The following is a 23943-nucleotide window of genomic DNA, read 5'->3' as shown; positions in this document are numbered from 1 at the left end:
AGGTGGATAAATAAACCCACCCCTTATTGACAAAGGTCCAGAATTTGTCCCATACATGTGCTCATTTGTCCTATTTTGACTGCTATGCCATAATAAATTGTGAAAATAACCATCGAAGAAGGGTTTAAGACCAAGCAGATTTCACTTTTGGCTTTTGCTTAAGCGTGACTGAGGAAAGTTGAATGTGCTGGCCAGTTTGTGTTTGCCTAATAAATGACAATAGGCTAGTTTTTAATTTAAAACTTGGACAGCATCCTTTTTATGTTATTTTGTGTAATAAATTAGTATTTGAAAAATTAGTATTATTCTGATAGTTTTTACCTTCTAAATCTTTAGGAAATGTTTGTAGTACAACAAAACATGTGGTTGATGAACATCTGAAAAGCTAATCCAGCAAAAAATAGTGCTTAAAAAGTATTTAAACCTCATAATTCAATAGAAAATTAAGTTAATAACTGCAAAAGGTCCATATTTTAATAAAAAATAACCACTCCTTTCACCAGGATGGCTATGAGCCTGGTGTGAGAAAAAAACCTTTGTGCACTAATATTGATATGTCAGAAAATCAAAATAAGCACCTCAGCGCATAGTAACCCTACTTATACTAACCCTAACCCTACTATAGTAAATGTATTTATGCACGCAGACTACAATCTTCTGCTTTACTCCACAGAACTCCATATAATAGTCATTTTTTGCACAGGTCTATCTAAGGGGTAAATAAATGGTAGTACTGGGTTGCAGCAGGAAGGGCATCCACTGTGTGAAACATGCTGAAATAGTTGGTGGTTCATTTGACTGTGGCAACCGCTGTTAAATAGGGACTAACACCAGGGAAAAATAATGAATAAATGATCCCTTTAAGGAACAAGTGAATCTCCTAAATACAAGATACTTAAAAGAAGAGAGGAGGACAGCAGTGTTTGAGGAGAGCACAAATCTTTTAGCGTCTCCTCCTCGCCTGTTGCTTGTCTTTGGCAGGCTCGGTTGGTCCTTTCAGAGAGTGGATTATCTTAAAGAAGAGGAGGAGGAGATCGATAGGATGCTGAAGAGTAAAAGCGCCGCTCTGATGAGCCGCTCAACATGCCTGATGTGGATGTGGGAACAACACAGCGTAAGGAGAAAGAGAAATGGGTCACTCAGGAGATGAATGACACCAGATTGTGGGCAGCAGCATCATGGATGTGGAGATGAATGTGAGAGTTGAGCTCATATAGAGAACAGCGTGTAGGAAAACGTGTTTGCCAAAAAAAAAAGTGAGGATTTAGCAAGAGTAATTGATCAAAACATGTTCATTTGCGCAGTATGTCGCCTCACAACCACAAGATCACTGGTTCAAGTCTTGGCTGGGCCAGTTAGCATTGCTGTGTAGAGTTTGCATGTTCTCCTCGTGTTGGTGTGTGTTTCCTCCGAGTGCTCCGGTTTCCCCCACAGTCCAAACACATGCGCTATAGGGTAATCGATTAAAATAAAATTGTCCTGAATTGACAGTGCTAACCACTGAGCCACCATGCCACCCATCGAAGAGTTAATGTTAGTTAATGAGTTTGCAAAATTCACTTTGGATCTGCATTAATAAATGCCGATAATAACTATAGCGAAGTGAATATGGCAACAGAGATGAGAATCCACATGCAGTTTAATACAAACTATAGTCAAGCAGGCAACGGTCAAACAGGTACAAACTGGGACATGAGGCTAATCTAAAGAGCGTAGTCAAAAACAGGTGAATGGTAAGGACATGGTAACATAAACGATAAACAAGACAGTGATCAAAAACACGACAGGAAAAAACGCTTTTTAATGCTTCACAGGAAAACAGGACTCAGCAATGTGTGTGTAAATATATGAATATACAGTCCTGGTAATCAGTCTAATATGAGCTTCCAGCAGTGTGTGAGTAATCAAGCATGATGTGGAACTGGTGTGTGTGAGGTGCATGATGGGATGTGTAGTTCATTTCAGTGGCAGATGTGTAGTTCGGGTGATAGTAAATGTTCTCCAGCGATCTGTAAGGGCTAAATCGATGGCAATCGTGACATTAACAATGACTAGTATAAGTAAAGGAAACCTTATCGTAAAGTGTTAATGAAAATTAAGCTTTGCTTGTAACAGGGAAACACATCATTTAGTACAAACACTTTTAATATAATCTACCACTAACAGACTGCTCTTGCATTAGAAAATATGTAAGCATCACATGAGCAGCTAATCAATGCCATTGGACAGATAAACACTGATCTTCTTTCCAGCCTCGACAGAATCAGCCCTTCAAATGTGCTTTCAGACTGACAGTATTGATCACTAACTGTATCGCTCATTCGATTGCGGATCTAGTTCTGACATCAACATCCTGATCGATAACATTGATGAAAAAAACAAAGATTTGAAAAGAATCACAGCGTCTGGAATCGAATTAAACATGGCGCAAATATCAAATCCCCCATCACTAATCTGACACCTGAGATGAATCAGACACGAGGAGTCAAAACAGACGGGCCGTGTATGGCTATGATTTGAATAAGCCGACCTTTTACAGGGACACACGTTCATTATTTCCAAGTGATGTGCGTCTGTTTGAGTTTCTCTCACTTTTCCATTTCAAAAGCAAGGAAAGAGGATTAGGCATAAATAAAAGCTGTGTTATCCGTCACTGCATCAGCAGAACTAATTGAAGGATTCAGGTGTAAACCGAAACTATTGGCAACACCTACGCTGCAAATATTTTATGAATTAACAAGATTGCCACTCTATTTTTGCCCCTAAACATAGGAATAAATGTCTTTTTTATATTTGTTTTAATTATTGTGTTAAAAAAACTATACTTTTTATGTTCTTCCTCTAAACAGAGGAGTTAATGTCCCATATTAATATACAAAATCACATTTCTACTTTTAATATTAATATTAGCCAATACCAATTAAAGGGATGAATCACATAAAAAAGTCTGTCATCATTCAGTCACCATTTACTTACTTACTTTTATGAGTTTACATTTCACGAGTTAACCTGCTCAATCAAGGTGCTCCAGGATTGACCAGCCCAGTCACCAGAAATGAATATTATTAAGCATGTTTGGGGTAAGATGAAAGAGGAGGCATTGAAGATGAATCCAAAGAATCTTGATGAACTCTGGGAGTCCTGCAGGAACGCTTTCTTTGCCATTCCAGATGACTTTATTAATAAGTGAGTCATTGCAGAGATGGATGCAGTCCTCCAAGCTCATGATGGAGTCAGACACAATATTCATTCTGTCTCCACTGCAGCAGGACTTTATATTCTATACTGGACATTTGTCTAAGCAAAGTCAGACCTTACTGTCTTAATTAAATAATTAAAAATCAAGGCATGATCATATTTTATTTTTGGTTAAATAAGTGTAATCTAGAGGTCTTTGCCTTTCATTTAAGCCGCTTCTGATACCAAATGATCAACTAGAAGTCAAGGTAATATTTGTTGCTCCTAAAACTCAGCTAGGCAACAGGACTTTTGCCAGGCAGTGCACTGTATTTAGCATTTTTTCTCACATGAATAAAAGGCTATATACAGTTGAAGTCAGAATTATTAGCCCCCCTGAATTATTATCACCCTTGTTTATTTTTTTCCTCAATTTCTGTTTAATGGAGGGAAGATTGTTTCAACACATTTCTAAGCATAATAGTTTTAATAACTCATTTATAATAACTGATTTATTTATCTTTGCCATGCTGACAGTAAATAATATATTACTTGATATTTTTCAAGACACTTCTATACAGCTTAAAGTGACATTTAAAGGCTTAACTAGGTTAATAAGGTGAAGTAGGCAGGTTAGGGTAATTAGGCAAGTTATTCTATAACGATGGTTTGTTCTGTAGACTATCGAGAAAAAAAAAAATTAGCTTAACGGGGCTAATAATTTTGTCCCAAAAATAGTTTTTATAAAATTTAAAACTGCTTTTATTCTAGTCGAAATAAAACAAATAAGACTTTCTCCAGAAGAAAAAATATTATCAGACATACTGTGAAAATTTCCTTGCTCTTTTAAATACCAGTTGGGAAATATTTAAAAAAGAATAAAAAAATCCAAAGGGGGCTAATAATTCTGACTTTAACTGTATATATATGAATTTATTTATTTTTCCAGACAAAGTAAAATTGATTAATTTAAAGCAGCAGGCTATACGGCACAGCTCAAACTGTGCGCGATAATAAATAAGAATATAAAAATACATTGTAAGTAAAAACATCACAGTGCCATCATATAAAGGCTCAATGTGATTTCAACACAGTTGTGTCTTCATTAAACGCTGGAGGGAAGCAGTCACAGATGCCGTTCTCCAGCTCCGTATGTTGATGAAAAAGCAGTGGGCCGACCGTCCCAGCATGTGGCCCACTGGAGAGAGACTAGATTTAATCTCAATCCACCGCTGTGCATCTATATATATATATATATATATATATATATATATATATATATATTTGGCGTGTGTGTATGTGGAGAAAAAGCAGGGGTCCACCAGTGGCAAGGAAGACATCTAATGATGAAAAGAAACAGGACTTATCTGAAAACTGATTTGCATGTGCCGGTGGTCAGCCATGAGTCAGAATATGAATATGTATGAGATTCACATTATTTCCTCAAGTGCTTTTGACGGGTACCGACAAGCCTGTAAATGTAGAACATGACCGCCTAATAAATGACACAGCGCTCCGTACATCACGTAAACAATCCTGGAGGTGGAAAACAAGCCATGGATCATTCGGCGACCGCTTTCTGCGGCAACAGCTGAGCCCTAAAATCGTCCACAAATGCATCAAATCCAGCACTAATTCCCAGGGTGTGTCAAAAAAGGCCACGTAACACAAAGAGGCCGTGACATGGATATGAATAACACCCTCCATGTGGAGAAAAGAGCTTTCAGGAGCGGCGGGACACCTGTTGTAAAACCAAAGCACCTTACCCCCCATTATCCTGTTTGTTTCATTGTACAAAGTTTTAAAGAGTTACTGACTGGGTTTCCCATTGTCTACAAACGGCATTCATGTCTCTTTCTTGTCCTCTAATCCTCGAGTTTTGGGCTTTGTAGTGAACGCAGAACACACAGAGATGGTCTCTAAGCAACGCTACTGTCAGAATCCTTTGCGAAGATACTCAAGGACGAGTGCAGACTTGTGTCAGAGCGTGCACACACACACACACACAAACACACACACTGCAGAAATCAAGAGTCCCTCAGGTTCTCTCGGCACAGACGCCAGACATCTGTGACACAGCATACAATGAATGTTTTGAGAGTATAAAACTGCATGGCATTTAGGAATGTTGACAGAGGGTATTTGTGTTGCTTTATATTGCAAAACTGCATCTGCATCTCCACAAGGGATAGAAGCACTTGCAAGACTAGTGCTCAAGTTTGAGGCAAGTTTAGGTTAAACTCTTTAGTTCTGTGGGGATTTAAATAGCACATCAGATTAGAATTGCTGTTGACACGCAACACAACAACATCTTTGACCAAAGGTAAGATATATATAGTTTAACACCAATCAGGGTTTAAAACACTTACAAGATAAGACCAAAATGCAAATATTATGACTGTGTCACCATGTTTTGAATGCTGAGCATTTTATCTTTATGCAGACTTGATGGGAGATTTGCATACCATAAATCTGAGTAGGCGGTTGACAAAAAAACTTTCAGAAAATACATCCAAAACCTTTTTAATTATTTGATATTAGCTTGCAGTGTTTTTGATGCCATACTAATAGGGGCAGGGGCACCACTAGGGGTGGGGGGTAAAGTTAGGACCATTCTTATGGCCCGTTTCCACTGAGTGGTACGGTACGGTTCCACTGTCAAAAGGTATACCCAAACTAACCGTACTGTGCCACTTTCTCAGCATCCCTTCAAAAGGGTACCAAACACGAGAAAGGTTACCAAAAAAAGGGGGAGCTACACAAACAGCAGAACGCTGATTGTTTACAGACATACGTCACGAGCTTGTGGAGCTAGATAGAATAAAAAGGAACCGCCATGTTTTAAATACACAGCCGAGACATTACATCGTAATGCTATTTGCATATAATAATAAGCCTTCAATGACCCGAGCTCAAACAAACCTTGTCATTGTCTTGATGTACAGACAAAAAGCCAAGAAGAACAAAATATGCAGCATCCTGTTGTTGTGCTTTCAAACCTACACTTTTGTTTCGGAACCTGTCTCGTTTTCCCAGTTAGCGAGGTTCGTTTGGCATATGTGAAACCACCAATCACTCTCGGATCCGCGCCAAATTAATCGCTCCGAGATCGCTTGAATGAGGTGGTCTCGGCTTGATTGAAACGAACTCTGGAGCGGATCGATTGCAGTGAGAAAGCAAATGATCCGAGCACGGTTGTATCACTGTGTCTTATGGATATGTAATAGGCATACGGCTATATGAAGAGAGAATAATGAGTATGGCGGGAAGTTTCGCGGGTCTCCGGATGCCCGCAAACAAGTGATGATCTCCCGGTAATCGCGCGTCTCCATTCTGGTCCTCAAATAGGCTATGTCGCGCACCCTTCTCACCCCTCCCCAACGCATCTCTCCTCACTCTTCAGACACATTTGCGCGCACCTCGTCAAACACCACCAAACCACCACCTCTCCTGACAGCACAGCGGGACTCTCTTTTGGTCCGATTAGAAACTTTGCAGTGTGAAAGCGAACCGCTCCAAGAGCAAAGTGCAACAATGTAACAATTGTAATCTCAGTTTCAGAACAACTGAATCAATTCACAGGTGGGAAAGCACCCTAAGGCCGTACTCACACTAGGTACAGTTGCCTCGAACCAGGCCAAAGCACGCTTGTCCCCTCTCTCGTCTCCCCCGACAGCCCGCACTCACACCACAATCTGGCCTCGGCACGTTTAAGTCATCGCTGCTGCGCTGTTCAGTGAGAAGAGCTCTCTCACTCAGCCGCACAGTGGAGATTTCTCTAGTTATATCGTTTCAGTCGTTATATATGCAGTCAAATATTTCGCCAAACAGTCCTTAGGGATACGGTGACACGCAGTCAGATATTTTGCTGAACAGATCCGCCACTTTTAGCGCTCATAAACAATCATAAAGCTGTCATGCTGAAGGAATGAGGAGGTCTGCTGAAGCCGCGCAGCTGTCGTGAAGTGAGGAGTTTGTGTCTTTAATAAACTACGGCAGTTTGCGTTCACTGAACAGTAAGAATGATTAATTAATCCATATGAAAAAGTCCCTTAAAAGTCATGTCTTGCTTTCAGTTTCAGGCTTTGGCGCGTTTTGCACTCACACACAAGCACACCTCTTCCAACCGGGCCAGGGCCGGCCAAGTGAACTGTGCTTGAGCCCAATTCAGCACACTCACACTTCTCGAACGATCCGGGAAACGGGCCTGGGCACGCTATGGATGGCATATTGTGAGTAGGCCTTAAAAATGCGAGGGGCCTTCAGAATTACTATAAGCCTGCTGTCAACAGAGCACTCCAGTGGAATGACAAAGAAAGATGATCTTGATTGGCCATTGTGTCTAAATTTAAAATGCTGATTGGCTCACAGAAAGAACCTTACAAATCCAAGCTACAGTTCGACTTTTTAGATAAAAACATTTTTGTTTTTTGAATAAATAGTCTTAAAATGTAAACAGCTTATAAATAAAAACATCACATAATGTAAATGCATTGTCAATTAATAATATGTCAATAACTCAATTTTGACAAAAATGTCAGATAGAACCTTATAATTCTAAGGTGACGATATGTTTGACGTCAAACATTGATCACATTTAACCTGTTTACACAAATTTATTTATATACAATTAAAGTCAGATTATTAGCCCCCTTCAAAGTGTGTCTTCTTTTTTAATTAAATATATTTTAATGATGTTTAACAGAGCAAGTAATTTTTCACAGTATGTCTGATAATATTTTTTCTTTTGGAGAAAGTCTTATTTGTTTTAATTCGGCAACAATGAAGGCAGTTTTTAATTTTTTAAACACCATTTTAGGGACAATATTATTAGCCCTTTTAAGCAATTTTTTTTTCGATAATCTACAGAACAAACCACTGTTATACAATAACTTGCCTAATTACCCTAACCTGCCTAGTTCACCTTATTAACCTAGTTAAGCCTTTAAATGTCACTTTAAGCTGTATAGAAGTGTCTTGAAAAATATCTAGTCTAATATTATTTACTGTCCTCATGGCAAAGATCAAATAAATCAGTTGTTAGAAATGAGTTATTAAAACTATTATGATTAGAAATGTGCTGAAAAATATTTCTGTTTAACAGAAATTGGGAAAAAAAACAATCAAGCAGTCTAAAATTTCAGGGGGCTAATAATTCTTCAACTGTGGATCGCTAAAAGTCTTCATTTTTTTTCGAAAGTATGTGATCACAGGTTGCCATGTCTCATACAATTTTTGGACAGATCCCTTCATTGAATATTTAATTTTTTCTAATTTCAAATATAAAACCAGATCACACATCCTTTACGTGGGGCTGCTGATTTCCACTCAAGTAGTATTCATCTCCTCACTAATAAAAAAAGCGAAGGCAATAACATTTTCCCTTTATTTGTCAATGATGTTTTGTGTTTAGGTACACCAAAATCCCCTCAAATGTTCACTTTCATCCACGACATCATTAAAATGTTGTCATAGGGCCCATACCAGACAGCGGCGCCGCTAAATAGGGGTACACTTTTTTATTATTTTTTTTATACTTCTCGTATGTACTTCACACTACAGGACTAAGCTATAATACAAATATCACTTTTATAAGGGGTTTAAGCACAGTTGTGTGGCAACAGTCAGTGAATATAACCAGCTTCTAATGTTAAAAATGTGTTAATTTTATTTAATATAAACACACTTGATATAAACAGTCGGCAGAAACACTTTGATCTCCCTTTGTACGTGTCATCGCAGGGAAAAAAGCCCCGCCCACTAGTAACAATCTCTCCCTCATTAGCATAGGACGTTAGTCTTGCTTTTGAATCTGTCACTATGCTGACACATAGGCATTTGTAGCTCCGCCCTCTTTAAAAATAGCACCATCTCATTTGAATTTAAAGCGACAGTCACCAAAACCAATCAGGATCAAAGCCTAAAAGCGTGAAATTGTTATAAAACATAATTTGTGTGGTATTTTGAGCTGAAACTTCACATACACATTCTGGAGACATCATAGACTTTACATTTTGTAAAAAGGGGCATAATAGGCCCCCTTAAAATATTAATATACATTTAACCAAAAATCATTAAGTCAGTGTTCATATACACATCAATGTTCAAATTCCCTGACAAAAAAAGTTACAAAACAAAAACAGATTCAATTTATCTTAAAACTGTGCACGTTAAGCAGTTCAAGCAATATTAATTGAACACGTTTAATGCTCTGGGTTAATCTGAGCGTTTGAGAAGTAACGCTACAGAGGTGCTTTGCTCTGTAATTACTACAGATGTATCCTATTTCATAAGGGGGAAAAGTACAGAGCTGTTCGCCAATCAAAGTTCCCAGGTCAAAGGAGATCAAAGTTTGCACATTCACACATCTGCTTTTGAAGTTTTCAAAGGGAAGTGAGATGGTTGATTTTTCAAGATTGTATCGGCGCTTTTAAAGCAACAAACTGAAAAATAGCAGCCCGGAATAATGCTGTTAAACGCCTGGCATCTTTCGCTCGGGACTCCGCGGCAGGCTGTGATAACTGAAATATCAGTTTCTGTGGATGGCACTGTAAATCACAACGGACAGAAATCCAAACGCTAATTAAACCGGGTTTATTTTGAACTCCTCTTCAGAGGTTCATGACGGAGGGACTTTGAATTCTCCATCAAAGGGAGCAATAAACATCGAACGCAGTCTTTATAAGCCAAACAAATTACTGTCGCCACTGCTGACAGTAGTTTCATTCACATCCAAGTGAGATGAAACGTTCAGAGGAAACCCCCTGGACTCTGTATCTGTAATGTGTCCATCCTCCAGTGACATGCAGAGGAGGTTTTTTTTTCGTGAAACACTATGCCATTCTTCATTTTTAGCAGAAATTTTAGCAGAATGAGTCCCATAGTGCAATCTGAGGTCAAGTGCCTTGAATAATGAAATGTAATTGACTTTTATAAAGCCTAAATAACTTAGTTTCAATCCGTTTTATAGTGTTTGTTGAGTTGCTTTAAGGTTGTTTTTAGATTAAAATGCTGTTGGGGTTTATAGGTTAAAAATATCGATCGAAAACAGAAGATTGAAGCATCAGGGGTTCTCTGAATCACCTGAATGAAGATGGTTTGCTAGAAAAAAAAAACATGCAACTTTAAACCCTCAAAAAGCACCAGGGTGCAAAATAAAAGTACAGCTGACTTTGGGATTTCAAAGGGTTATTTGTAAGCTATACTTTTAAAGACATAGTACACTCTAACATTAAAAATCATTTATTTTTCTTCACGTTATCTTAATGTAAAAATTGTTTGGTCTATACAGTGAAGGAAATCAATGGCAACAACAGTAGAAGCTCTTTTTTGACAATGCTTAGGACAAGACTTTTGGAGAAGGATCCAAGGTGCTTCATAGCATATTTTAGGCGTGTAATATCCCTAGAAATAAAACCTGATATATTGAATACATACCTCAAGAATATGATAGAAATAAAAACTATTTAATGAATACATTGGCTGGGTTTCCTCCGGGTGCTCCGGTTTCCCTCACAGTCCAAACACATGCAGTATAGGTGAATTGATTAATTAAATTGGCCATAGTGTATGAGTGTGAATATGCATGTGTATGGGTGTTTCCTATTTATGGGTTTCCTGGTGAAAAGCTGTGCTTCAACTGAATTTTACATTTAGAAAGAAATACTTTGTATGTAAAGAGGCATTATTTACATGCTTTTCTGATACATACAGTCTGACTGAATAAAGACTGAAGTCAGAATTATTCGCTCCTCTTTGAGTTTTTTTTTTCTTTTTGAATTAATTCACAAATGGTGATCAACAGAGCAAGGACATTTTCACAGTATGTCTGATAATATTTTTTTCTTCTTGAGAAAGTCTTATTTGTTCTATTTTGGCTAGAATAAAAGCAGTTTTCAATTTTTTAAAGCCCATTTTAAGATCCAAATTATTGGCTCCTTAAAGCAATTTTTTGCAGACTACAGAACCATCATTATACAATAACTTGCCTTATTACCCTAGCCTGCCTAGTTAACCTAATTAACCTAGTTAAGAATTTAAATGTCACTTAAAGCTGTATAGAAGTGTCTTGAAAAATATCAAGTCTAATATTATTTACTATGAGTTATTAAAACTATTATGTTTAGAAATGTGTTGACAAAATCTGCTCTCTGTAAACCGGATATTGGGGAAAAAATAAAGGGGGCTGATAACTATGACTTCAACTGTATACCATTCTGAAATGTACAGTAAATGCTGATATATGGCAAATGTATAGTATCTGAGAATAAGAGTCTTCCAGGAATTGGTTGCCTCTTGAAATCTTTCGTTTTGGGTTTGTAACAACCATACTGAACAGACTACTACACAACTAGACAACTGAGTGGAAAATTCTGCATCATTTACTCACTCTCCACTTGCTCAAAACTTATTTGAATTTATTTCATCTGTTGAAAATAAAAAAAAAATAATTTTAAAAATGCATATGTTGTGTCTCATTTCAGAGGCTCTCATTAAAAATAAATAAATAAATAAATTGGAAGCCTCCAAATGCGTCCTCCGTTTCCCAGGTAATGAAGGATACAACTGGTGGATCCTTCACGACCTTGAACATCCCAAGATTCATTGCGCACTGATAACGGCAGCACGTTTAATAAAAATACTCCAGATTACAAATTTAAAAATATTAAGTTAAATTAAGTTTATTTTACTTGGATATAAACACGTTAATAAACAAAAAGAGTATGAATGTCTTACTAAAAAGTGATTTTAAAAACAGTTTACATGTTTATGTGTACATGTTTGGATCAAAAGAAATATATTTCAGGTTTTTGTAAACCTTGTTTTGCCTTCAGATTGCTTAATACAATTTTTAAATTCACTTTGGGAAAAATACATTACATATTTTATTACCACTTATTAACGGCAGCTGTTACGGTTGCTATACAATATCCGTCCACTGTAGACTAGATTGTCTCTTTTCAAAACACTCTGTTTGGCCTGTTTGGATTTCCAAGGACTCAACTTGGAAATCTACATCCTTCGGAGGATGCAATATCTGAAATGAGACACAGCTATTGTATTTGTTTTTTCCTACTATGGAATTCATGACTAACAGCAACCAGCATTTTGCAAAAATATATACAAAACAAAGAAACTCGTAAAAGTTTAAAACCACATGAGGGAGATTAAATTATGAGGCAATTTTTCATTTTTGTCAAGTATCCCTTCAAGGCATGAACTTTTCGGGTTAAGAGGGCACCAAAAACTTGAACCCAGCCCCCAAACCAACAAAACATCCTGATCATATCACAACAACAGTAATTTAGCATCTATAAGCAGTCCAAACAACAAAGATCGGCAGTGCAAACACCACATTAGTCAAAATCCCCCTCTTTAAACACCTGTGCAGCCGACCCGACTGACATGGCCCATGATGAACGTCTCCTCACACACAAGTAAGAATAGGCCGTAAAACACACCAGTCATCAGGGACATTTGGACCATTGGAGGTCACAGATTCATTCAAAAGGTCAAGACCTCAGAGTACTGCTTTTATTGTTCCATCTGGGCACTAAACAAAGTCAAACTTTTCCTTAACCCTCCAGTTGTCTTAGAATTCTGTGTACACAGTTTGCTCTTTGAGTTAAAAAATGTCCTGCCTAAAAACCTTTAAAAAAAAAGCAGCTACATTTAATTTCTGTTTGTAAATGATTTATTTAACATTAATTATTAACAAAAATAACTTTAAGAACAGAGATGGAAAGCAAAAAGGCAAAAAAGTAAAAAAAAAAAAAACTTTTTACCTGTAGGTACACACCTAGATACATCAAAAACACTGTAGGTTTTTAAATGAATAAATAATTAAACAAAGTAGATAAATAAATTAAGGGAGCGATGCCTACATGTATACAACAATCCCAATGTTAAAATTCAAAGCAATAAAGGGTAACAAACTGTTATGAATTATTATTATTATTATGAGGGGTTGGCAGGGGTGATCAGTCTAGATTCAGCTGGAGATTTTTAACATAAGAAAGAAAGGGCTTCCAAATTTTAGCTACATTTAATTTCTGTTTTTAAATGATTTATTAAACATTCATTAACATTTAACAAACCAAAACAAAAAAAATGTAAGATCAGAGATGAAAAGCAAAAACTATTTACCTGTAGGTACACACCTAGATACATCAAAAACACTAAAAGTGTTTAAATAAATAAATAAATACATAAGTAAATAAATAAATAAACACATAAATAAATGAATAAATAAATAAATAAATAAATAAATAAATAAATAAATAAATAAATAAATAAATAAATAACGTAGATAAATAAATAGAGGGACAGATGCCTATACAACAATCCCAATTAAATTACAACAATTAAAATTCAAAGCAATAAAGGGTAACAAACTGTTATGAATTATTATTATTATTATGAGGGGTTGGCAGGGGTGATCAGTCTAGATTCAGCTGGAGATTTTTAACATAAGAAAGAAAGGGCTTCCAAATTTTAGCTACATTTAATTTCTGTTTTTAAACGATTTATTAAACATTCATTAACATTTAACAAACCAAAACAAAAAAATTTTAAGAACAGAGATGAAAAGCAAAAACTTCTTACCTGTAGGTACACACCTAGATACATCAAAAACACTAAAAGTGTTTAAATAAATAAATAAATAAATAAATAAATAAATAAATAAATAAATAAATAAAATGTAGATAAATAAATTGAGGGACAGATGCCTATACAACAATCCCAATGTTAAAATGCAAAGCAATAAAGGGTAACAAAACTGTTATAAATTAATATTATTATTATTATGAGGGGTTGGCAGGGGTGATCAGTCTAAATTCAGCTGGAGAGTTTCAACATAAGACAGAAAGGGTTTCCACATTTTAGCTACATTTAATTTTAATCCTAAATGAACAAATATATAATTCCATGAGAAAAATGACCTCATCTTCATCACAAACTCTGTAAATGTCTGTTTTCCCTCATCAAAATGAGGTATTTTATATTTTATATTTATTATAATTATATATTATTTATTATATATTTTATATTATTTTATATTTAGTCAGAAAGCAACGCTCATGTTTGACTAATTTATAATGCTTAAAGTTCCTGCATAAGTGTGAAAAGTTTAACAAGACAGTATTTCTAAAAGTTAAAGCAACAGATTTTTACTTAAAAAGTATTGAACACATAAAGAAAGGAAGGTGTAGAAAGGCAGTGAAAGCCCAGACAGCAGCTGAAATCTCTCAGTAGTTCTTTAGCAACTCTATGCCCTTCCAGTGTAAATGAACATCAGCTGCTTCAGTCCAACATCTACATTAGCAGGAGGATGAAGATGAAACCAGGAGGACATTTCAACAAGACAGTGATCCAAAACACAGCCAAGGAGACTCCCAAATGCTTTCAGAGAAAGAAAATCAAGCTGTAGAATCCAATTCACCTGACTTTAATACAATACTCCTTTAGAAATAGTATTCCCAAGAAAAAAAAATAGTATGTGTACAATACTTATTTCCCCCCACTGTATGATAAATTTTCTTAAATTTTGGGGTAATTTTAGAGTCACCAAACTTTAAGATAACATTGTTTAGGTTATTTTTGTTGCTGCTAAAATGGTGCCTGACTCATTTTTGCCCTAAAAGTCAACAGAAGGGTCAAGTCCCCATGTTATCCTGCTTCTCCCGAATGTCTCTAGAAAACAGCAGCAACATGTTGGTGGTCCATGCAGCAACATGCAGACCACTGAGAAAGAGCAAAAACCGAGGAAGCGAAAAGAGAGAGAGAGAGAGAGAGCGGCTGATATGCTGCTGACTGAATGGATGGCATTGCAGCAGGGCAGGACTGTGGGATTAGACGAGACAATGGTATGCTTGAAAGACGTAAGCCTCTCTGTGTGAAATAGAATCACTCCCTGGGGACAAGACTGCCTTCCCTGCCGAACAAAGTGAGACAGACAGCCTAGTTCCCGCTGACTTCTCTCCAGAAAGACACTTTTGATAACGCCATTCAATCACGATGTAGGAAAAGTTCCCTCGACTCCATCTATACAGCACGCTTTCATCCTATATAGAAGTAAAATTCACTCTAAAGAAGGGGGTCTCAAACTACTGGCCCGTGAGATTGTTTCATGCATTAATGGTTTATCCGTTAAAGATTTCAGTTTTCACTTTCAGCGTGTTGCTTTCACCTGTTCTCCTGAAGATGGTTATATGCAGTCTAATATATATTTACCCGCGTTATTACAGGCCTCACACAAACGAAAGGAACTGTAGCCTAGGTGATAACAACAAACAAGCCTGAGGGTTCGCTTTTGTCAAATAAAAAAATAAAAAAGTCTGGTTGCATGTATGCGCTGGCACTGTCTATGTGTGCCAAATTGCTCATTATACCTAATAAAAGGAATGGACTGTCTAGTGCCCTATATATGAAGCAGAGAACACATGTGCCTGCATTATCAAGTGTGGTATAGTGTAGGGAGGGGTTGCCTGGTTAACCAGTACTTTGGCAGCACTGAATGGCACCAAAACACTGGCAGTGCCTCTGTAGTTTTGAAATGGTAGTACCGTCATTAACGTCACTAAAATGCTCACACATTTGCGCAGGCAAATAATCAATAGACCTCTTAATTTTATTTTAATAGTCTGCATTAAGGAAGCAAAGCTATAGAATTTGTGCCGTTTTCTGATGCTTCAAACACTCATCTGTATCAGTTAATTTCTGTGCCTGTGAATATGATTCAGCTATAACGAACGTATCAATTTCTAAAAAAGAACTAAAGTGAAATTTGGAGTTACGTTAAATTCTCACTCAAAAAAAAAAAACGAAAAATAGCAATAGAAAACACTAAGCAAACAATAATTTTTCACTTCTTATTTTGTTGAAAAAAAAATCTTGTATTGAATTTCGTTTGGCATCATATGTATCTTAAGTTTAATGTATTTTTTGTTGGTCAGCTATCTACAAAATAAACAAAAAAATTTATATATTTCAGGTGAACTGACGTGCGTCAAAGCCACTATTTTCTGTGGCCTAAACACAAAGCGTTAAATGAAAGTGAAATATTCATCATTTAATTATAAGTATTATAGTACTTCTGACAATTTGCTTTATTTCGTAGATTTGAGTTATGAATTAATACAGTATCATGATACTACTTGGTATAGTATCATGACCTAAATTTTTGGTATCATGACAAGCCTGGTGTGAGGTCATAAAAGTACATCTCTCACATTGTAATCAACTGAGTGTTCTACACTAAATGTCTGTACAGCTGTGCCCGTGATTGTACAGCGCTCAGCATATTTGAATATCCCCTATTTTGAAAATGAATATTTGTATCCATTTCTCATTGAATATAGGCTGTATTATGGTGCATTTAAACAAAACTGATTTATTTAACAGAAACATTTATTAAAATAATATTTTAGTCACCAAACATATTTAAAAATGTAAGGATACTACAATTAAATTCAAGCAAAATATTGCAAAAATAAATTACAACCTAAAAAATTTCAACTAAATAAAAAAATAAAGTCTTCTCTTTTTTTAATTTGTATTTAATATTTTTCTATAACATATAAATTTGGATGCACTAGTTTTTGGACCATTATCGTAGGTTATTTTGTTAGATAAGCTCCAGATTTTGCTTTGGTTTTGACTTGCTCAAATATGCACAAATATAATATTGTATAGTGTCCTATTAAAAATATTAATTTTAAAAGAGAGATATGTGAGGGGTGTGCGTATAAAGCAGCTGAGCACTGCATATGATCAACATTCATGTTAGAGTAAAGGACTTTTACTTAAGTAATCATTGTGACTGTTCAGCTAGCCGCTGATGAAAAAACAATCTGACTAGTGGAAAATTTAACCACCTTGTTAATAATGAACTTTATATCTCACAAGAACTTCACAACACATTTATGATAATGAGTTGAATCTGTCCTATACTGTAACCTCTCATTTCAACAGACGGTCTTACACCATTTCCATAGTCAAATTAAAGGACTTTAAGCACTTTCCAGTTGCATTTTCGAACTGTTCTAGCATTTTACAACTGTTGTAAAAACATATGTACATGGACCTACTTCTCATCAAATAAGATACTATTTGCTATAATATTCTATGGTATAGTATTTCACAGCATATTGTATTCTAAGCAAAATATGTTAATGTTAATCCAATTATCCAAAAATAAACAATGATAAAACAAATGACAAAACAGTATTATTATAATTTTTTTTCCTGAAGTAAATGTATAAAAATACTGTAATCATTAATCTAGAATTTTCTTCTACAATGAACAGTTTCTTAGGTTTAATTTGAGTTATTTCATTTTAAAAAAATATATAATTACAGATTATTTGCCATATAAGTGAAATAACTGATTATATATATATATATATATATATATACATATACATATATATATATATATATATATATATATATATATATATATATATATATATATATATATATATATATATATATATATATATACATATATATATATATATATATATATATATATATATATATATATATATATACATATATATATATATATATATATATATATATATATATATATATATATATATATATATATATATATATATACATACATATATATATATATATATATATATATATATATATATATATACATATATATATACACACACACACACACACATATATATATATATATATATATATATATATATATATATATATATATACATATATATATATATATATATATATATATATATATATATATATACATACACACACATATATACATATACATATATATATATATATATATATATATATATATATATATATATATATATATATATATATATATATAGTATATAGAAAATATAAAATATTATAGATTATTTAAGATAAAATTAATGTTTAGATTTAATTTATAGAATATATAGAATAAATATGTCTTATTTTATTATATAATCAATGTTTAGATTTAATATATAGAATATATAAAAAATCTATATTTTGATTATATATATAATTTTAATATATAATCAATATTTAGATTTAGTAGAACATATAGAATATATATATATTATTTTAATATATAATTAGTATTTAGTGTGTGTGTGTATGTGTGTATATATATATATATATATATATATATATATTTCTTTTCAATTAAGTAGAGACTTAAAGTAGAGATAACTTTCTTTGTTATTTTGTATTATTATTATAATATTATAAAAATCACTGTATAAATCAAATCTTAATACAAATAGACTGCAAAATTCTCTTGTGAATCCCACTGAAGTTATCAAGATCTTACTAGTTATGCACTACAAAACAGCTCACATCCTGTCTGTAAAACACTTCCAGTAAACACACGGTGTTATTTCAACAATATCCTCATAATCCACCCTAAATTATACATTCAACCAGGCTAATTAAAACAAAATCTTACATAACACCCAGAGAAGAAGAAGAAAAAAAACAGCATCTAAGGTGGATCCTACACTTAAGAAGAAGACTGAGAAAATCAGTGGGCACAGGACAGCTGTGATTCTGCTAATGGTTTGTCCCGAGCCCCAGTGTGTTTGTGTACAACAGCAAAGGAAGAAGAGATGAGAGAGACTGCGCCACTAATAAGACCCTCATTTAAGTGCAAATGATGGAATAATATTATGAGACCTAAAGGTTGAGGCAAGACAATCAAGCCCACCCGCTGCTATACACTAAAATAATTACATTTTTCTTACATTTTTTAAGGTAAGTGGTTGCAAACAATTTATTTGGGATGAATTTAAACAAACAAATTAAGTTGAACATTACCACATTGCTTAAATTCAGTCCATATAAATTGTTTGCAATCATTAGTTTCAGTGCATTATTCAGACGAGAAATCCAATACATGTGCAGCACTTACCCATGTGATGAAAACCATCCAAATGAAGTTAGACTATGACTTTAGGATATCCTCAGAAGAAAAAAAAATGGCAAACTAGAGAATCCAAGTCCTGAACTGAACAGAAATGCAACTGCAAGTGTACAGCGAGTGGCTAATCCATATATCAGGCTGCGTTACTCTATCTGAGTTCCCCTTAGCTGGGACAGAAGTGCGAGTGTCTCTGGGGACAGACGCACGGGTTTCTGAGACTGTGTGAACAAGACTAATTCAAGCACTAGCAGAATCTGTCAGGTGTTGAATTACAACGGGTAACTGAGGGAGGAGCTGAGTCTCCCAGGCCAATCAGAGGTGTGGACTATTGTTTGATTTTTGCACAGGTAAACGGGGCGGCCCCTCCTCCTCTCACCTGGCAGCAGACCAACAGGTAAAGAACACTGAAAATGGTAGTCTTGTTTTTTTTTTAAGTAGGCAGACAGGCAGACTGGCTGGCAGAGAAGCTGTTGCTGAGATAAAGAACTCTTTAAGTAGAACATGCTGACTGATTCTGCCTGAGTTGTTCGTCTGACCTGCGAGCTGCCGTAAAGATAACACTAATAAAACCAACAGGATGTAGAATATGACATGATTTGGGGAAGAGGTAAAGGGTAAACAGACTTGGAGGAATGACTCTAGAAGATCTAAGATTTAGAACTGGATGCTTTAACATCTAGCCAGGTTTCCAACCTAATGTGAAGTGAATCTTTTTCCAAGCGAAATGGCACATATGGCTGCAAAGGTGTATTTATTCAAAATTAGTTTAGTTTGTTGTGTGATTTGCATGTTATTTTTATTCTATTGGTATGTTTAAACTGAATGTACAGAGCTTATTGTAGTCTGTTGTTAAAGGAACAATGAGCAAGGAAAAGTGATTAGGACAACGAGTTTCCATCATTTTTTTAAGTTCAATCAAGCTGTATGGGCTTACAGTGTGCATTTTCTGTGTAAAATGAATGCTATGAGGTGGTACCGCCAATTGCTTAACTCCTTATGGCTTTACTTCTTTTTTTACAACCCAGGCGGATACGTCCCCAGGTCAACATTTAAGGGAAATACATCACTGAAGGTTTGTCTGTTTGCAGATTTTGTTTTTGAAATTCTCCAGAGGCCGCTGTATTTGCTTTTTGATACTCCCAAATTTCTCGCGCTTGTCCTCTTTTCGTATATAAATCCACCAGAGGGCGCAATATGCACTTAAGCAGACCAGGCTAGCTTGCTGTCAACTGACTCAGACTGACCAGAACTGAACCACCCGCACCCTTCCCTAAATCCAACTGATAGTGTTTTCAAAAAAATCTAGAAAAAGAAAGCCTGCCGCATGATACATTTTTAGCTTACTTATTTATTAATCTTTTACTTTATTTTGGTTTTTATCAAAACATTTTTTTTTGCTTCTGTTTTACCTGGTTTCTGGAACCGTTCTCAACAAGACTTGAACCTCGTGTTCATAGTCAACTCCGGCTTAACGTCCCAAGTCCGCCAAGGTACATAGTGAGCTACTGGGCAAACTGGTAACAGCGGAATGCTGTCTACCCAGAGTTAAGTAGTCAGCTGGTAGAGCTAAAAGGAACAGAAGCTGTCGGCTGCATCATACCACCCCATATCGTTAATTTTATAGACAAAATGCAGCCAGACATACTGTACATCTGGCTACATAATTTGCGCTCCCCAGAAATGTAGATAGGGTACATATCGACAATGAGCCTGTGTTGGTTTTTAATTAGCATGTATCTATCATATCTAAAGGACCATTTTTACTGCTTAACCATGAACGGTGTCAGACTTCAGACGCGAAGCAGAGCAGACTACGGTTTGAGTCCGATGAAGGACGGTACAAGAAACCAGATATAAGGAAATTAACTCATAAGCAGACGTCAATCTAGTTCACAATTTGTGAACTGATTTAACAGGTTAACTGATAAAATTCAGCTTTTTCATGAATTAAACACCACTAGCTCATCCCGATTTCCAACCTTCAAAATAACTTTTTTTACTCCGCTTCATTTAAGAAAATTTAAATAAGTAAAAATTAAATGTTTTGTTTTTAAATGAAGCAAAAGTTTCCTAAAATAATAATTTCCATTCATGCATTTTCCTAGCTTAGTCCTTTATTTATCAGGGGTTACCACAGCGGAATGAACCACCAACTATTCCAGCATATGTTTTACTCAGCGCATGCCCTTCCAGCTCCAACCCAGTACTGTGAAACACCTATACATATATATATTCACCTATAGTGCATGTGTCTGCACTGTGGGGGAAACCAGAGCACCGGGAGGAAACCCACGCCAACAAGAAGAGAAACCAGCGACCTTCTTGCTGTGAGGCCACAGTGCTAACCATTGAGCCACCGTGGCACCCTAAAATAATTATATTTACAAAGTAGAGATATTACTAAAAATAAATATGCACTTAAGTATAGGAGTGAAGTAAAATACTTACTGTTCACCACTGTATACAGTATCATCATGTATTAAAGGTGACTTTCCTACACGCATAACTGCTGTCCATCAAAATGTAACTGATAAACCCTTTCAAAAGCGCACAGCATTTGTAAATAATGTAGAATGTCAGCATGTTGAGTTTGCATCTCACAACTCGAACTCTCAAAGCCCTGAACCAGCTGTCAAACATACATGTTTCCCTACAGAAACCAATTACTCCTGAACAGGACTGCTGGGTATTCTAGATAAAGTGCTTGGACTATTAATTAATGAGTTTTGACTAAGAAAAATGAGGCCGAATTAAATTATAGATGTATCATTTTTCATTAAACTTGTGGTCGACGGAAGCGCTCTTCAAAACAGAAAAGCTAATGCTGAAGGAAATAACAACCTGCAGCAAAATCAGCTGAAGGGTGGCTTGCAATTAGCACTGTCACCTCAAAGCAACAAAGTCGCTGGTTCAAGTCCCGGCTGGGCTGGTTGACATTTCTGTGTGGAGTTTGCAGGCTACCCCCACAGTCCAAACTCAAGCGCTGGAGTTGAATTGGATGAACTAAACTGGCCGTAGTGTTTGAGTGCGTGTGTGTGAGTGTGTATGGGTGTTTCCCAATACTGGGATGCAGCTGAAAGGGCATCTGCTGCGTAAAACTAATACCGGAATAGTTAGTGGTTCAGTTGTGGCGACCTCTAATAAATAAGGGACTAAGTTGAAGGAAAATGATTGATTGAATGAATGAAAATCAGCGGGAAAAGCACAGATTTCTGCTCTCTGCACACTTTCAGTCTTCATTTGAGTACTGTTCAGTTCCTGGGGTTCAATTCTTTTTTTTCTCCAAATAAATGGATGTATCATATCTGAATGAAATGTTACTAAATAAAGACAAAGCGCTAATCCGTTTTTCGCCAGCTGCCACCCACCATCCACAGCGTTCAGTACAGTGAGTGATGAGCATGTGGCTGAAGCTGTGCACGCAGGTCCAAAATTAACACTCGCCAAGCGCCAAATGCAAGTCAAATACGCCTGTCTATTGGTAGCAAAGTTCAATGTGATATTCATTGTCTGCCATTACTAAGTGATTCTAGAAAACGTGACTGTAACGGCAGGATCCGATTTTATTTATTTATGGCATTTTTTATTAATTTATCTCATTTATTCATTCACCTTTGGCTTAGGCTGTACTCACACTATGTACAGTTGCCTTGAATCGGGCCAAAGCACATTTGTCCCTTCTTCCGTCTCCCCCGACGACCTGCACTTACATTATATTCGGGCCTGGGCACGCTTACGTCATCGATGATGCGCTGTTTAGTAAGCGCTTTCGCTCAGCACAGTGGAGATTTCTTTAGTTATATTAGTCGTTTGATATGCAGAGACACGCTTTCAAATATTTCGCTGAAAAGATCAGCCCCTTTTGACGCTCATAAACAATCCTAAAGCCCTCGTGCTGCAGGTATGAGGAGGTCGTGCAGTGAGGAGTTTGCGTCTTTAATAAATTACGACAGTTTGCGTTCACTGAACAGTAAGAATGATAAAATAATCCATATTTAACGGTCCCTTGAAAGTCACGTCTCGCTGTTAATTCCTTAGTCTCTTAGTCCTTAGTCTCTATTTCAGAGTTTGCCACAACAGAATGAACTGCCAACTATTCCAGGATATGCTTTATGCAGCTGCAACACAGTACTGGGAAATAACAGAACAAGAAATTTGCGGACAATTTTGCAATAAAAAAATAAACTTATTTAAATATAAAAAATTAAACATATATATAAATTTATTTATTTATACAACAGTTCTGTCTGGTTCTTGAATCTGATTGGCTGATAGCCGTGATATATTTAAGTAATATCAGCACCCGTACAGCCTCTTTACCCTTTGTGTATTACTCCACCCACATACAGCCAGCAACAAGCAGACACTACAGATCCACAGTGTCATAAGGATCTTTAAAAGATGCACGCTCAGCTGTTTAACTGTCAGCGTATGATTTGAATCTAACGCGAAAGAAAGTAGTTCCTCATACAAAAGGGTTTTTGAGACTCTCCATGTTTGATTTTTTTTATATACACATTTATGCCGTCAAACTGTTGTATAAACGCAATATCACACTCGTAGCAGTGTGATATGGCTGTATATCGGCACTGGTGAGGGCACTAAGGCACTCGGCCTGCGAACTCGTGCCAACACACGCCTCCCACCAGTGCCGATATACAGCCATATCACACTGCTACTCGTGTGATATTGCTTATATATATGAGCAATATCACATGAGTAGCAGTGCGATATGGCTGTATATCGGCACATGTGGGAGGCGTTTGCGTTTATACAACAGTTTGACGGCATAATTGTGTATATAAAAACTAAATCAAACATGA

At 35.8% G+C, this 23943-nt stretch overlaps 1 protein-coding gene across 26 annotated transcripts in view; it reads right to left on the bottom strand.

The window, feature by feature from the left end:
• The window catches only part of ptprfa (protein tyrosine phosphatase receptor type Fa), a 566130-nt gene that overhangs the window by 306129 nt on the left and 236058 nt on the right, over positions 1-23943 (bottom strand). For 6 of the 26 annotated variants that reach the window (XM_087254893.1, XM_087254896.1, XM_087254898.1 and 3 more), the window contains exon 1: positions 19109-19334. The exons of 19 other annotated variants lie outside the window; for them this stretch is intronic. The gene's annotated coding sequence lies outside the window, so the exon portion shown is untranslated. Of the gene's footprint in view, positions 1-19108; positions 19335-23943 lie in introns of those variants that run through there. One more of the 26 variants, NM_001311348.2, reaches the window with a different exon arrangement.

This window comes from Danio rerio, chromosome 6 (genome assembly GCF_052040795.2).
Source record: "Danio rerio strain M-AB ecotype USA chromosome 6, GRCz13ab, whole genome shotgun sequence".
Lineage (NCBI taxonomy): Eukaryota > Metazoa > Chordata > Actinopteri > Cypriniformes > Danionidae > Danio > Danio rerio.
This window is presented reverse-complemented; position numbering and strand designations above follow the sequence as displayed.